Source organism: Triticum aestivum, chromosome 7B (genome assembly GCF_018294505.1).
Source record: "Triticum aestivum cultivar Chinese Spring chromosome 7B, IWGSC CS RefSeq v2.1, whole genome shotgun sequence".
Taxonomy (NCBI): Eukaryota; Viridiplantae; Streptophyta; class Magnoliopsida; order Poales; family Poaceae; genus Triticum; species Triticum aestivum.
The window spans coordinates 711,779,513-711,784,986 of NC_057813.1; the positions used below are offsets into that span (position 1 = coordinate 711,779,513).

The 5,474-nt window shown below is 44.9% G+C and overlaps 1 pseudogene; it reads right to left on the reverse strand.

Annotated features, from left to right (window-relative positions):
- Positions 1–1,365: 1,365 nt before the first annotated feature.
- LOC123158574 (uncharacterized) lies at positions 1,366–3,443 on the reverse strand (annotated as a pseudogene).
- Between the last annotated feature and the right edge of the window lie 2,031 nt (positions 3,444–5,474).

Here is a 5,474-nt window from a genome sequence, read left to right on the forward strand (position 1 = left end):
GTACTAAGGTTGTCCACTTCGTTGCCTGCGCTATCTGGATCTTGGGTGGAACTCCGGTGAAGCCCAGAGCTAACCTCCATCGAGTGCCAGATCACAACTTCGATGGAGTGCAAAACCCTAGAATTCTGGACTCGGGTTCTAGCTGTTCTTCCAGTAGCAGGTGGGATGCAATATACTAGTGGACCAACATTACTCTTTAGCAAATGCGAGGTTTGGCCAACATTCCCCCTTTTGTTCCTTTTGTATTTTGTAAGACACATGAGTTGTGTACACATAAGGTGCCTGATTTTCTCAGTGGGAAGAACCTAGGAAGCTTGTGCTCATTCTCTCAGCTTAGGGCGCGCTGTCTGGTGTGTCATCGGGAGGCTTCAATGAAAGGGGGTAACAGAGGTGGCGATGAGTGCAAGGTCGACCATAGCAACAAGTGGCGGTGATGAGATTACACGTGGTGGTAGATGGTTATTGAGTGACAAGTGGCGGCGATGAGATCACACATGGTGGTAGATGGATATGTGGATGGTGGAAGATATGACAACACCAGGGGTTACGCTAGTAGGAAAAGCCTTACAGGTGTAGATAATTAGTGGCGCCAGCCCCAAACGAGGCGCAGTTGGTATTTTGGCAAAATGAAATAGAACAAAGGGCACTTGAAACCGCAGGTTTAACATAATAATCACCGGTTTAGTGCATAGAAACTAATCAAGATTTAACTGAGCTCCCTATAAGAGCTACAATACAATGGCAATACAACATGCACTTGATCAGTTCAGTCCAAGCAAGCAAACAAAGTCTTCAGACTAGGTAATTCATTGTTCCTAATGGGAAAAGGATGATGTTTGTCGATGAGCACTAGAATTCACAAATGTAAGGACGGGAATCATGTCAACAGATAAATATGGCTGTCATGCATTAACCCTGCAAAGGAGACAGATTGAAACCTAGCTCCAGTAAGTATCGCACCATGCAATTGTATAGTTGCTATATTTGTAATGATTGTTGTCACTGGCAAATAAAAATACAATATATGCTGACAACAGGAACAAATACCACAGTACATGCAAAACGGAATCTCACTGGAACTAAATAACTTGTGCAAAATTGGATGGCCAATAAAAATCAGCAGATACCACTTCAGCTATATATAGCCTACAAATTTGAATACAGACGCAGAACAGAAGGGTCAACAGAAGAATGCAAAAGGAAAATAAGGTAAGGACGGAAGCCCACACAAAAAATATTTATTTTTTCTTATCACCAACTCTAGTATATATCCAGCTTATATTTCTGTAAAAATGAAGTTGTGGGCACACAAAATCGGATAAATATAGCATGTTAAATTAGCCAATAACTGGGATACAAGCACAACTAAACTCTAATTGTGATGTCAGTACCACATTTCAACCACCCTAAACATGAAAAGCAATGAAAACTTAGGTTTTGAGAAAACTTACAAGATTTAACATTTCTATTTCTATTTCATATATATAAGAGCATGCTAATCATGGATGCTGAATAAATACTCACCAGAGCTCTCATAAACATAGAATTCCACCGAAGAATAGGCCCTGCAGATGTTATATATTTTTGCGCTTCCACTATTATTAGATGTGGCCTTCTGTGACAGATGCAATATCATTTTTTAAGCACTGACGCACATTTGAGTATTAATTCCAGCAAATCAAACTCGTGTTCCTGTCCTTCGAAGCCAGTGATTTCCACTTCTTCGAGAGCAGTCAAGGAGATAGTTTGAGATCTCCAGTTTGTGGGTTCACATGGACAGTGTGGCGGGCATTCTCCTTTCAGCTAAAACCAAAAATAAAATTTAAACTACTACTTAATTACACACTGTATAATAAAGAAATGATATGAAACAGGCAGGGGAATACGAATAATTACGAGCGATCTCTCTAGGACGATCTTAAGCCTCTGTACTCCTCTAGAAATACGATTAATCCCGAGGAGATGAAACACCAGTGCTCCAAAAACATGTCCGGCTTTTAGGAGACGTAGCCCCAAAAGAGCGAAATCAACAACCATGTGCTTCTCTACCTCCTGCGCTAAGTTGTCTTGATTGGAAATACACCAGCTCTGAAAAAAACATTGAGATGATATATATCATTTTTACAATTCAGTGTAGTCAACTATCCATCTATCTATTATTGAACTAGTAAAAGACAATAATACAACAGCAAAAAGAGAGATTTGCTAGAAATTATCACAAAAATGCAAAACATCAGGCCGTCACTAGGTAAAACTTTTCATGTAAACATCTATACTTGTGTTTTTGAGTCTGCACGGTTGCTAGTTCCGATAAATAAAATGAGTAAATTGAGCATGAGTGGAGTGTGGATACATACATGTGATGCATGAATGTGGAGCGACAGAAGCTGTCCCTGTCTCTCTCCTCTGTGTATCCACAACCTCTGGAGTCTCCAAGGACCAAACTGAACAATGCTTCCGGCCTCGAAATACCACCACTCCCACGAAACCTTCTCCAGCACTGGCGCCGAGACGGAGATGCTGCTGACCACCTTGTAAGCGCCTACAGACACCGTCAGTCGCTTCAGCAGAGGGGCGACGATGTCGACTGCATCTGTGTGTAGTATGCGGGTTTCAAGGAAAAGTTCCTGCAGCGATGGCAAGTGGAGTGAGATCAACCCATTCTGGACAAGTCCGTAGCCATCGTTGACAAACTTCAGGCTGAGCACGCGGAGGTGCGGGCATCGGGGGAGCAAGCTGTGGAGGCCGCCCAGGCCGTAGGAGATGGAGAGCGTCCGGAGCGCGGTGAACTCGCCGTCGGGGCAGTAGAAGAGAAGCCTTTCCATCATGAGAGATTTGGTCTGCTGGAAGCACGGCAGCCGCACGAGGTTCGGTCCGCCTTCAGATTCGACGCTCCACGGGAGATGAGGACGATCTCCTCCGGCTGCAGCCGCACGGCAGCGCGGAGCAGCCTGCTGGCCGTGGCGCCGACGGGCCAGGGATGCCTGCTGGCGTTGGGGACGCGGACTTCCAGGAGGGAGACCACGGCCGGGGGGCCACGGACACGGCCGACCGCCGCTGCAATCGACGGCGCGAGGTTGTGGAAGACGATCTGGCGGAGATGTGTCCAGAGATCGCGCCACCGGCGGGAGAGGACGCTGGTGCGCGCGGCCGTGGCAGCGCATCCCATGAGGGCGAGAATGAGGAGGAGGAGCTCCTGCGGGAGGGAGCTGATGCGATCCGGTTCGCCGCCGCCGCCGCTTGGGCAACAGAGCTGCGGCTGCGCGAAACGCAGGCGACGCCCGGGACTCAGCTCCATCGGAGCAGCACCACCAATCTGCGCGGATGAACGGAGGGGACAACGCCCGAATCTTGACTCCATGGAAGGGAAGGCAGCTTCGCCAAGCAAAACCAAAGCCCGGATCTTGACTCCCGCGCAAACGTTCGCACATTGGCGCGAACATCGCGCATTGGCGCAAACGTTCCCGAGCAACCTACCAAATATGTTCGCTTTTGGTGGAAACCTGGGAGAACCATACCGTTTTCTTCTTCTTAATTTGTACCTGCTCCGCCAATGAAACTGACAAAACTACCTCCACTTCATGTAATTGGCAACAATGGCATGACAGAAGTGTGATCACGCGACATGTATCTCCTCCCTGTGTAGGAAGCCACTTCCCTCCATAGATCGGGGATGAATGCGGCAGTCCATGGGCCACAAGCGGCGCTGGCTCGAAGTGCACCAGTAGATGGCTCTTTCCACCATAAGGGTTGGCAGAAGTACCATATCATTCGGGTGTGAGGAACTGGATCAGGGTTGAATGCGACAGTCCAGGGCTTGGCATGGAGGCGGCCCGATCCGTCCTCCCCAAGCAGCTCGTCCTCCCCCACCCCCCTCCCACACACACACATTATTGTCCCCATCGCATTGCCCAGAGCACACCACCCGCGAGGCTAGATGGTGGTAGACGGCCACCCGGCGACCGCATTGACAAGCACACCCATTCCCTCATGTGACCGGCTTCTCTATTTTATTCTCTATGCAAGATCCACTTGGATTAATACCACCTAATTTGGATAAGTTACATGCATCACTTAATTAGTTTGAAAATCCACATTTTCTCACCAGGTGTTGCCTTGCTAGAACATCTAGTTGTAAATCCCTCTACATGCAAGACTGAAATTTTGATAAGGAAATTTGCAATTTATTCGATAAAAACACCTTATCACCTTTTGGCACTTTGTTCATTAGTTCATTCTTCACCTCATTGCCAAAGGGTTTAGGATTTATCCTAACCATATTTGTCATTGTCAAAGACGACAAGTGCCAAAGGGGTTAGGATTTTCCCTAACCATGTTTGTCTTCGTCGATGACGACAAGTGACAAAGGGTTTTGGATTTACCCTAACCATATTTGTCATCATCGACGACGACCAATGCCAAAAGGTTTAGGCTGTACACTAACAATATTTGTCATCTTCAAGGACGAATAATGCTAAAGGGTTTTGGATTTACCCTAACCATATGCCAAATGCATAATTAATCATTCATCATTCATCAGCAAGCAAGATCATCATGCCAAACACATCATTCATCAACACGAAGATCATCATGCCAAATGTATTAGTCATCAGTGATGGCAAATGTATTATTCATCAATTAGTCTGTTCATCCATCCATCATCAGTACACATGATTTAACAGTTCAACACTAAAAGTTCAATAGGTTTAACACTCACAGCTCAACAGACATGACTTAACAATTTAATTAACACTCAAAGTTCCACTGAGATGACTTAATAGTTCAACTAAAAACAAACCAATTGTTTCTACTAGCTGTCAAATGCTACACCATCCTTGATGTCTTCTTCTTGATCCTCTTCTCTATAGGTCGTCCAGCACAAACACCTCTTGATGAACTAGGTCCATCTTCCCTTGGAGCAGAATATGGTGTTATGCTACTCGTAGGACTAATAGCACTTTGAGTAGAAGATGATCTTAGGGGCCCTGGAGGAGGAGCTGAGCAGTAGCATTGAGTTGATCAACAACGACTTCCTTTGGAGTGATACTTGAAGGATACTTGGGCTAGCATTGAGTTGATCAACAACGACTTCCTTTGGAGTGATACTTGAAGGATACTTGGGCTTGAATGTCACTGCCCTAGAATAATGTTTGTAATTAGTTGCATCAGAGGCATTCATGCATCATATTAATCTTCTGAAATTTGAATTGAGGGAATTCTCTAAGCCTCAAAATTAAATAAAGGGCAAGAACCCTAAAAATTTCATTCAATTAACCCAATACACCCTTCATTAATGTTTCATAATTTTGGCAAGGGTTTGGATCCAAACCAAAAATAGTGAACATTTTTAAGGAATATATTGGGCACTGAATTTAAATCATCATTGTATTTCAAATTGGATTTGTATTCATAATATAGAGGATATATTTTCAAATAACTTTGAAATATTTTATGTCCATTTGGAAAATTCCATT